Source organism: Taudactylus pleione, unplaced genomic scaffold, assembly GCF_031769625.1.
Source record: "Taudactylus pleione unplaced genomic scaffold, aTauple2 ptg000923l, whole genome shotgun sequence".
NCBI classification, from domain to species: Eukaryota; Metazoa; Chordata; class Amphibia; order Anura; family Myobatrachidae; genus Taudactylus; species Taudactylus pleione.
The window spans coordinates 898,559-910,788 of NW_028285324.1; positions in this window are offsets into that span (position 1 = coordinate 898,559).

Sequence of the window (12,230 nt, forward strand, 5' to 3'; positions counted from 1 at the left end):
TGGTAACATGGGAAGGTGCTTATGAATGGGGGCGTTGTGCTGTGAACACAGGTGTGTCTGACCTTCAAAACGGCATTCTTTGGGCATGCATAATTAAAATGGAGCAGCATTGTACATGTCACCTGGCCTTTTTTTTTACTGAAGCACTCACAGTGCTTGCTGTAGGGTAGGGTCTACCACAAGCACTGCATGTACCTCCGATGGTTCTCGATGTTACCGATTGTCTTATACACTTCCTGGAGATATCGTGTGCTGTGAAGGGAAAGAGGGCGGCATTATACCAGCATGCGATCTCACTGCCGCCGCACGTTAAGACATTGAGGGCATCCTTAAGCCATGCTGTGCAATCGCAGATTTGCATACTCTGCCCCTTTCAGCAGTGTCAGAATGCAGCGTTGTGACCGGGTCTGATTCAGGCCCTGTGTTCCTAGACCTCTCAGCATTACCATGAACATCAGCATGCATTGGCACATAAGTAATGACAGGTTAATTTATTATTATAATCATTTATTTATATGGTGCCACAAGTGTTCCGCAGTGCCTTACAAAGTACATAAACAAATAAGTTGAACAGTGACTTACAGTACAATATAATACAGGACGAGGACAAGAATAATAGACATTGAATACATTAGCGACCATAACACCCAGATAAGCAACAGAGCAAAGCAACCAAGTGTTAGGTGCCCTAGTGGGGAGTAGGAAGTAGATGAAGGAAAAGTAAGATGAAGCACAAGATGGTAGAGAGCCCTGCTCATAAGAGCTTACATTATAAAGGGGGGGGGCAGACAAACAGGTGTGACACAGATGGGGTAGGCAGGGAGGTAGGAGCATGTAGCAGCAAGTTAAGATAAGAGCTGGTAGGCTTTGATGAAGTAGCGGATCTTGAGAGCCCATTTGAAGGATTGTAGAGAGGTGGAGAGTCTGATAGGAAGAGGGACAGAGTTCCAAAGGTGGGGAGCAGCACGGGCAAAATCTTGGAGGCTGGAGTGGGAGGAAGTAATCAGTTGGCATAAGAGGCGACATGCATTTGTTGAACGAATAGGGCAGACAGGGGAGTGAAGGGAGATGAGATCCAAGATATAAACAGGAGAGGAATGAGTGAGGGCTTTGTAAGTGAGTGTGAGAACCTTGAATTGTTTTCTGAAAGGGAAGGGGAGCCAGTGAAGAGCTTGTAGGAGAGGGGAGGCAGATGCAGAGCATTTGGAGAGGAAGATGAGCCAAGCAGCAGTATTGAGGGCAGACTGGAGAGGAGAGAGAAGGGATTTGGGGAGGACAGATAGGAGGAGGTTACAGTAGTCCAATCTGAGGATGACCAGTAAGTATATGAGGGTTTTACTGGCATCCTGGGTGAGAAAGGGTCTAATATTTTGAAGATGGAAATGACAGGACTGCGAGAGATTCTGGATATGTGGTTTGAAGTAGAGGGATGAGTCCAGGATAACGCCAAGATAGCGCACTTTGGGGCAAGAGGAGATAGTTGTGCAGTCAATTGATAAAGAAATGGTGGGAAGCGTGGTTATGTTGGTGTGTGTGGAAAATGATCATCACAGTCTTAGACATATTAAGTTTAAGAAATCGGGACATCCAGGAAGAGATAGCAGAGAGACAGTTGGAAATACGAGTGAGGAGAGAGGGAGAGGTCAGGGGAGAAAAGATAGATCTGAGTATCATCAGCATAGAGATGATAATGGAGGTCAAAAGAGCCGATGAGTTTACCTAGTGAAGACATATGGAGTGAGAATAGGAGAAGGATCGGACAGAGAGGTAGGATGATAGCCAGGAGAGGGCAGTGTCACATATACCAAGGGAGTGAAGGATTTGCAGCAGGAGAGCGTAGTCCAGTGTCGAAAGCAGAAAAGAGATCAAGGAAAATGAGCATAGAGTAGTGGCCCCTGGATTTAGCAGCAAGTAGGTAATTGATGACTTTTGTGAGGGCAGTTTCAGTGGAGCGGAGAGAATGGAAGCCAGGCTGCAAAGGGTCAAGGAGGGAATGGGAGGAAAGAAAGGTGATAAGGTGGTTGTAAACAACACACTCAAGGAGCTTGGAGGCAAAGGGAGGTGAGAGATGGGATGGTAGTTGGAGAGAGTGTTAGGATCAAAGGTAGGTTTTTAAGAATGGGGGAGACAAGGGCATACAGTATTTTGATGCAGAAGGGACAGTGCCTGATGAGCGGGAGAGGTTAAGGAGGTGGGCAAGATGGGAGCAGGTAGAAGGAGAGAAGTAGTGGAGGGATTGGGTCAATGGGTGGGGTGGAGGGGGGGACCGGATGAGGTATATGACAGGGGAGAAGGATGTAAGAGTGAGTAAAATGGATGGGGAGGGTTGATCCGGGAAAGGAGGAGGTGGAGAGCTTGGGGACTGGTGGGATATGATGTCCTGATGAATGGAGTCAATTTTAGATGTAAAGTAGGTAGCAAAGTCAAGGGCAGAAGGAGGGGGTGGCAGAGGAGGGTGTTGAAGGTGAAGCGGCACTGGGAATTTGAGGACTGAGAGGAGATGAGGTTCTTGAAATATGAATTTTAGAGAGGGATAGGGCAGCACTGTAGGATGAAAGCATAAATCTGAAATGGAGAAAATCTGCCTTAGAGCATGTTCTTCTCCACTGTTGCTCGGTGGTACGCGAATACTTTTGCCGGTATCTGGTGCATTTCAAATGCCAGGTTTGAGATGTGGATCTGCGAGGGTGAGTAGTGATCGCTGGAGTCCAGATCAGAAGTAAAGGAGGCATTGTAGAGGGAAGTGGCTTGTTCAGGGCAGGAGAGAGAGAGGATAAGGGAGAGAAGTGATTCAAGCAGGGAAGAAAAAGAAATGGTGTCAATGGTCTCAATGTTACAATTAATGATGGTGGCCTTAGGAGGTAGAGGAGGGGAAGGAGAGAGGGATATAGGTTAAAAGAGAGAAGGTGATAGTCAGAGAGGGTGAATTGATAATTTGAGTAATCAGAATATCACAACTGTGAGTGAAGAGAATGCCCAGTGACATGGGAGGGTGAGGAGGTCCATTGAGAGAGACCAAATGAAGATGTGAGGGTAAGGAGTTTGGAGGCAGAGGATTCTGTGGGGATATCAATTGGAATATTGAAGGCACCTAACAAAATGGAGGGAAGGTCAAAGGAGAGAAAGTGAGGGAGACAGGAAGCAAAGTTGTCAAGGAATTTGGAAGGAGAGCCATTAGGATGGTAAATGACAGCTACTCTCAGTTGTACTGGTTGGAAGAGGCATATGGCATGAACCTCAAATGTAGAGAAAGTAAGGGATGGTTTAGAGGGTAGGAGTTGGTATGAGTAACCTGTGGGTAGAAGGACCCCTACACCACAACTGTGGTGACCCCCAGGCCGAGGGGTGTGAAAGAAGGTGAGGCCCCCGGAGGAGAGAGCTGCAGGGGAAGTGTTGTCAGAGAGTGAAATCCAGGTTTCAATATGGGCTAGGAGATGCAAGTTTTTGAAGATTAAAAGGTTAAGGGTGGGAACGAGTTTATTACAGACTGATCTGGCATTCAAGAGGGCACAGGATAGAGGTACAATGTTTGTGGGAGAGATGTGAATGAGATTATCAGGGTTGCAGTAATGAGAAGGTGAGATTAATTTGGGTGACTGAGATGAATGTAGTGGAGATATTTTGCGGGGACCAGTGCTGGGAAGGTAGTGGGCAAGTAGGGACTTTAATGTGGAGTGGATGGGGGTAGGGTGACAGGGAGAGGAGGTTTGGAGGAGGGATTAGCGGTGGGATAGTAGGACCCAGGAGGGGTAGGAGAGAATGAAAGTGGAGTAGTGGGAGAGGAGAGAGTGGAAGGCAGACAGAGGAGGGGAGATAAAGGAAGGAGGAGGTGGAGGAGATGGGGGAAATGATAAAGGTGGAAGAAGGGTGCAGAGGAGAGGATTGGATAGACAAGGAGTGGAGGGGGAAGTGGAAGAACACATGGTAATAGTGTGGCTGAGTTGAATAAAGTATGAATGTGAGAGAAAGTACAGGAGATTTGCAGAGAAGTAAGTAAAAGTACAGTGGAGGAAAAGGTGTCTGCACAGTTAACAAATTTTATTATTTAGCGGAAGAAAAGTGGAGATTTAAAGGGGAAGAAATGGAATATTAGAAAACAGATGACAGGCTAGGCAAAGAACTAAGGTAGGAAGACATTGGGCCGTATTCAATTAGTTTCGCACTGGCAAAACTTTTTCGCATGGTGAGGTTTTCGCCAACATCACATGTTTTCAATGTGGAAAAGTATCGGGCGCACTCCTGCTATTCCCCAAATTCAATTAGAAAGGCGCCCGGCAAAAACTTAAACAGGCAGAAAGTCCTGTCAAAAATGGGAAACTCAGCCTGACACCCCCCAAATGATGCACTAACATTGGGGATCACTATAGATGCCCCCGATTAGCCGTAATGAAGGTAATTGGGGTACTTAAGTTGTGACAATTGCTTCCAATAAGCACCTTTACACAAGTGGAGAAGAATAGAATTATGCATAATTTTTGGGAGAAAATAACTACTCCCAGCAAATTTGGGTTACATGAAAATGGGTGCGAGCATATTTAAAAGTTGCTAAAGTGAAGTTTTAAAAAAGCCACCTGCCGCGAGCACCTGCAATCAAAAAAACACCAGCCCCATACTTGGGGACCCCCCAGAAGTAAATTTCGCTAGTTAAGTTTGTACCCCCACTTTGTACTTTTTCACCCCCTTTTCAAAGTCATTTTTTGGGGTGTTCTAAAGGATTTTTTTTTACACACTTTATCTTTGGGGGGCTGTCCCAAGGGTGCAAGTTTTTTTTCTGCACTGCAATTCTGCACTTTTTTCTGCCTGCTATTCTTAGGCAAAACTTTTTTCCCGGTACGTTGCATTGACTTTCCGCACTGGCGAAAAAGTCACCAGAATTGAATACGGAAATGATGTATTACGGGAATGATGTCACCGGCGATACTTTTCCGCAGAGACTGACTTTTCGCACCTAATTGAATATGGCCCATTATCTGAAATTGGCACAGAATACAGTATGCTATGAGGTGACTTGAACACGTACCTGTTAGCTAGGCAGAAGAGGGCAGGTCTCTATAGCTGCAAAGACACCATAAAAAGAGCAATTCATCTGTGGACATGCCCATTCTTGATGCCCACCTGGAACACACTTGAGCCGGAGTTATCGGGGAAGTCCTTCACTCTGGACCTCCAACATCTGGAAAACAGGGAACCATCACCTTCCCCATAGAACGACTTCTGGGCCGAAAACCCTCTTTACGTGAAGAGAAGGACGAAGCTGTGGGCCTTAATTTCCCCGAAGCCATCACCTGCGAGGGGCACTGGTGCCAATGCAAATCCATATACCTTATCCCGAGACAACCCCTGCTGTGGAGACAGACAGGGAGACTCCAGCCTGGTTAAAGAAGAAAGTTTCTCCATACAATCTAGCGCCATCAAGGCATTTTCCACTAGCCGGACAGTGGAATCCAAATTCTCAACTCGATGCAGCTGGACCCAGTGATCAACATGGGCAGGGAGAAGTGCAACAAACTGTTCCAGAGTGACTAACTCTACCAGCGGGGCGGAATTATGTAGATCTGGCCGTAGCCATTTAACTGTGAGGTCAGCCAGTTTCTGGGCCAGGATGTGTGGCCTTCCATCAGGATCATAGGACACAGACCTGAATTTCCAATGTTACACTTCTGGATAGTGGCCAAACCAATCCGCTATGACAGCCTTCACTCAGTCATATTTCCCGCATTGAAAACCTGCGATGTTGGCGAAAACCTTCACCATGCGAAAAAGTTTTGCCAGTGCGAAACTAATTGAATACAGCCCAATGTCTTCCAGGGAAATGGTGGCGTATGCAAATTGGGCCTCCCCCATTTGCATAGGGGCAATCTGTATGGCCCAGGAATCTTTGGGCCATGCTTGCAAGGTAGCAACCCTTTCAAAAGTGATTAGAAAGGCCTCCACAACATCTGAGGCCTGCATTTTGGGGAGTACTGGAGCAGTCACCACTGCTTGCTGCTGTTTAAAGGAGTCTAACATTTGTTGCAAAACAGCTGCCATAGTGTTCTCTTTAGGATCCCTGGCACAGGACCCACTTTATCCCACTTCTGACACCACAATGTAGCAGGTAAGTTCAAATGACCACTGGAAGAGTGAGGTGTTGCAAACAAGCTTTTTATTCCAGGGTTGAAAAGGAAGAGCCAGTGTAATCTCTTCTTACATAAGGCAAACACAGTTCAGGAACAATAATTCAGCTTACACGAGTCAGCAGTTCAAACGTGCAGAGTATTCACAGCACAGTCATGATTCTGATTGTTCAGCATAGAGAGAGCTGCTGAAGGTAGGCATTTTCAACTGACTAACTCAACTTACCAGGTTTTTATACCTTAGCTCAGGGGTCAGGGAACTTTTTTATCTTTTACCCCAAATATATTTAGATACGCCAACGTTACCCCCTTGATTTGAAAGGAAAGAAATCCTATAGTAGTGCCCCCATATAATTCCCATGTAGCAGTGCCCCCATATAATGCCCTTGTAGCAGTGCCCCTGTAGAAGTGCCCATGTAGTAGTTCCCCAATGTTGTGCCGCTTGTACAAAAAAAACCCACTTACCTTAATCCCTGCTCCTGCATCCTCCGCCGTCCTGTCCGCCAGGCTGCTCCTCGGCACTAGGGGAGAGACATCATGACGTCTCTCCCATAGTGCGCATGGAGAGAGCAGGAAGCTGGAGTTCAGAAGAGAACTCCAGCCTCCGGCTAGCGCGGCGCTGCATGGAAGGAGCCGGGCGCCCGCTGGTAATAACATCTCAGCGGGCATCCGGCTTAAAGCCTCCCTGCGGCGCTGGGCTGGAAGTCACTGGCGCCGCACCCGGCGCCAGTGCCTTCCATTCCTGGGGTAATGAACGGACAGCCGGGCATGCAATGATTAATATGCATGCCCAGCTGTCCTTCCATTACCCCCAGGAATTTCATTTTTACCCTATTTGGGGTAATTTACCCCTGTTCCCCGACCAGTGCCTTAACTGGTTTTAATTGAGGCAAGGGTGTGATTCCTATCTGGCAACAGGAGTTTAACCCTTTTATCATCTGTCACATCTACCTTTCATGGGGACATATTGACACTAGATACAGGTTCTGTGACTCAACTGCCTAGCTTGTGGAGGGAAAAATGGGCATGGGCATGACTTATGGTAACTAGTCTGAAAGACCTTGATACACCTCCTTGGTGGACTAAGGGCACTAGAGCCTAGTGCTCAGTGCTGAATAGAAGTGCATGTTAGACTGCTAAACTAACAGTACCATGTCTGCAATACTGAGACTGCATTGGTCATGTCATGTTCAATGGCTGACCATGCCCATTCAACTGCAACACACAGACTATTCCATGAGCCACGCCATAATATTCCCCTGGTGGACCCTTCATGCCTCAGTTCAACGCTGTCTTTTTCCTCCTATCTAGATTAATGCTGCTGTTCAGATGCCTGTCTCTAAAACATCCAAGTAGTACTAAGCTTCAACTATTCATAATTACAATGATTCAGTGGCGAATCGTACCTAGGGGCTGCATGGCTACAGTCTTCCCCCAAGTAAAATCTACCATGGTAAGCCCTCAGCACAGGCACTGGCAGGATTCTTACTGGAAGCGCTATCTGCTAGTAGCATGTCAGACTGTCAGTCCCAGACTGAGGTGTTTTCTCCCCCAGGGACTGCCAGTCCGCACTGCCATTAGCACAAAGCGCTTGCCATGGGAGGCCACATCTGCTTATATTACGACCGTGTTTTATGGCTTCTAGGTGTTGCATTCATTGCAGCTCCTAGAGGACAGGTTTTGCATGTATGTTTTTTCCACTTTCAGATTTAATTTACAGGGTAGGAGACACCACTGCTAGTATACATCTTGTTAATGACAAAATTTCTGTCTCACACTTATTATATTGACTATTGTGCTTCCAGCTTGGCCTTTTTATTGACTAATCTTCTGTTTCCATAAATATTGTGCAACAAGTGTCAGAACCGGATTCCTGATTGTGGAAAATGCAAATATATCTGGCTGTAACAGATTTATTATTACAGTAAAATGTCTCTTATAGTATTCATGCAATGTGAGGGGCCTATTTGTCAAAGGCTCAAAGCACTATGTATCAATATTTTTTTTCCAATAAAATGATGTAGAAACTGCAGTTTCTGCATAATTTTATGTATTGTAGCTACAGTATGTACTAATAGCACAATGCATGAGATTTCACAGAAATCTCACGAAGAGTGCTAATTAGCACTGCAGAGCTCAGTCCCCATTATTATCAATGTGGACTTTAATCTCTACCCTATATACTAAACTCCCTATGTACCAAAGCAAAGCTTTTCAGAGTTTGGCCCTGGAAGTTTACACCATGGTGTAAACTGCTCTAAGCCCATAGTGGAGGCTTACGAACAGGAGAGAGATCTTTTGATCTCTCTCCTGTAGACTCTGGATGGCAGCGGAGACTGAAGCACAGTGTCATCTTCCACAGGAGAAGTCTCTCACAAATATGAAATACTTCTACAAAATCCTGGTGATATAACTCGCAGGGACAGCAGCAGGGGCGTATTTATAATGGGTGCAGGGTGTGTGGTGCACACTGGCCCCTGGGTCCAGTGGGGGCCCACACCACACACCCTGCACCCATATTAAACTTACCTCTCTGAAAAACATCTGTAAAATGGCCACGGCAGGCATTTTCCCATCGTTTTGCACATGCGCAGTACAGGAAAAATGGCCGCCACAGCCATTTTCCTGGTAACCTGCTCATGCGCTATAGATTCTGGGCACACTCTAGTGCCCAGAGTCTATAAGTGCAGCACTGGCTGTGCAACGCTCAGTGTGCTGCTGGCCGTCGGTCTGAGAGGAGGGGGCCCATGACGAAGACTGCACACAGGCCCCCTCCTCTCTAGAAATGCCCCCGGACAGCAGTTACTGCAACCGCTGTCCCTGTGAGTTGCAGAGATATATTTTTCACCCACAATATGGATACTTAATAATCGCGGCAGGATATTGTTAATACATAGGAACCTAATTCCTGCATGAACTGGAGGTTTCTATGGGATTTAGGGATCTACACATTAAGTACTCCAGAGCAGCAGTGCTAATTTAGTATCCATCTTACTGCAGGTTGTAGTGGTGGATAGTGGATACTAAAACACCGATCAGGCTTGCCTACCCTCCCGATTTGGTCGGGAGCCTCCCGAATATCGGGTGCCGCTCCCGACCCCCCGGAAAGGCAGGCAAGCCTCCCGGCTGCCGTCTACCCCCCCTGACTACTAGTAAAAAACCCCGCTGCCAGGGGGCCCGATGACGCGATTCGCGCTGAATCGCGTCATCGTGGCTCCGCCCCCTGCTTCACAATGCCTTTTTTCCGGCATTGTGAAGAGGGGGCGTGGCCACGATGATGCGATCGTGCATTCATGACTCCGGCCCCGCCCCCAAAATGGCATCATAGCCCGGCCACACCCCCCACAGAATGCAGGCATTCAGCTCCCTCCTGGAAGGAGGGAGCTGAATGTCGGCAAGTATGCACCGATTCAACATTGCTTCGGTGCGGGGATAGTTAATCAAAAATTAAGAGGTCCCCACAACCTCAATCACCGCTACTTCTGTAGCAGTGAAAGACAACATTGCCAAGTTTGACTCAGCAGTGTTAGTGCACATTCGTGATCATGGTGCATGCATACAGGCTGTGGCAGGATCCGAACGATGATCCACAATCACTGCTACAAGTAATAGCCTACACTGAGGGAAGCCAAGTTATCAGGACAGCTGCAGTACAGGAATCACATTAGTCAGTGGTGCCCATAAGAATAAAATACTCTATTATTAATAAAAAAGCATTATTTTAATTTTTTTGGTAGATTTTTTTTCCAATAAACACTTATTTTACTTTTTAGCAAACTTCATTTTTTTAATTTTTGTTATGTCTGAAACTGGAAGTTACCTGATGAGGAACAATAAAGAAACAAAACTTTTTTTGGAGGAATCTTAAAAAATAGAGCCTTAAATCTTTGTGCTAGTTTATTTTCAAATTGTAAAGCGCGATGGAATTTGCTGTGCTATATAAGAAACTGTTAATAAATAATAATAAATACATTTTTACCTCATACAAGGGAGCCATTGCTGTCACTAGTGCCAGCATAGCCAGCCCATCCCTGACAATGTTAAACAAAATTGAGAACTGCATATTGCTTTGTCTAACTGAACAATATGAACCATGTGAAATATGTATGTCACACAACATTATACTAACTAATTATTTAATCCTCGCCAGTAATCATTAGGGATAAGCGGGTTTGGATTTCTGATATCTGAACCCCCCCGATCCGAGTCAGGCTCTACTTTTCCCGCCTGACTCGGATCTGAAATCGAGGCAAAACGTCATCATCCTGCCTTCTGGATCTTGCGGGTTTTGGATTCTATAAAAGGTCCCCGCGTCGGCGCCATTTCTCACTCCGGCTGTCTACAGTGAAGAGGGAGGGTGGGAGCTAGGGCTGGCTGGGCTGTGTTGTGCTGCTGTTGTCCATAGGGGCTGGCTGGGCTGTGTTGTGCAGTGTCCCATAAAGGCTGTAGTCCTAGAGGGGTGCTGTAGTGTTGTCCAGGGGGTGATCTGTGCATCAGGGGTGCTCCCCCAAAGTGCACTCCAAAAAATATATATTTTTTTTCTGTTTGTGAATTGTGTGCGCAGTAGCCGCACGTACATCCACAAAGTAGCGCCAAGCGTGCGCCTGTGTCATAAATCAAGGGCCGGCTGGCTTGTCCATTAAAGGGTGCTGTAACTCCCAAAGTGCACTCCAAAAAAAATAAAAAAATATTTTCTGTGTTTGTGAATTGTGTGCACTGTGGCCGCACGTGCATCAAAAAAGTAGCGCCAAGCGTGTGCCTGTGTCATAAGTAAAGGGCTGGCTGGCTCGTCTGTTAAAGGGTGGTGTAACCCCAAAAGTGCACTCCAAACAAAAAAAAAAATATTTTCTGTGTTTGTGAATTGTGTGCACTGTGGCTGCACGTGCATCAACAAAGGAGCAGCGCCAAGCATGCGCCTGTGTCCCATAAGTAAAGGGCAGGCTGGCTCATCTCTTAAAGGGTGGTGTAAGCCCCCAAAGTGCACTCCAACAGAAAAAAAAAATTCTTCTGTGTTTGTGAATTGCATGCACTGTACGTGCATCCTCAAAGCAGCAGCGCCAAGCGTGCATCTGTCTGTTAAAGGGTGGTGTAACCCTCAAAGTGCGCTCCACAAAAAATAAAACATTCTTTTTTTTTCTTTGTGAATTGTGTGCACTGTAGCTGCACATGCATCAACAAAGGAGCAGCGCTAAGCGTGCACCTGTGTCCCATAAGTAAAGAGCCGGCTGGCTCATTACTTAAAGGGTGGTGCACTAGTCTCCAGCAAAAATAAAAAATTATTTTCTGTGTTTGTGTGTGCCTTAGCCGCACGTATATATCAATATGACATAAATGGAGGACCAAACTTTCTCAGATAAAAATAAAATAGGGAAAGATCAAGAACCACTTCCTCCTAGTGCTGAAGCTGCTGCCACTAGTCATGACATAGACAATAACATGCCATCAACGTCGTCTGCCAAGGCCGATGCCCAATGTCATAGTAGAGGGCATATACAATCCCAAATGACAAAGTTCAGGAAAATGACCTTAAAAAAAACATTTAAATCATCTGAGGAGAAACGTAAACTTGCCAATATGCCATTTATGACAATGAGTGGCAAGGAACGGCTAAGGTCTTTCCCTATGTTCATGACTAGTGGTTCAGCTTCACATGACGATGGAAGCCCTCATCCCGCTAAAAAAATCAAACGAGTTAAGCTGGGAAAAGCACAGCGAAGAACTGTGCGTTCTAAGAAGATATCACAAATCCCCAAGGAGAGTCCAAGTGTGGTGGCGGTTGCGATGCCTGACCTTTCCAGCACTGGACGGGAAGAGGTGGCTCTTTCCACCATTTGCATGCCCTCTGCAAGTGCTGAAAGGAGCACCAACAGTCCACTTGCTGATATGCAAATTGAAGATGTCACTGTTGAAGTACAACAGGATGAGGATACTGGTGTAGCTGGTGCTGAGGAGGAAGTTGGCGAGGAGGATTCTGATGGTGATGTGGTTTGGGCTCTGGGGGAGACAGTTGTCCGTGGGATGAAAAAGCCCATCATGGTCATGCCTGGGCAGAAGACCAAACATTACACCTCTTTGGTCTGGCAATATTTCTATCCAAATCTGGACAACAACTGT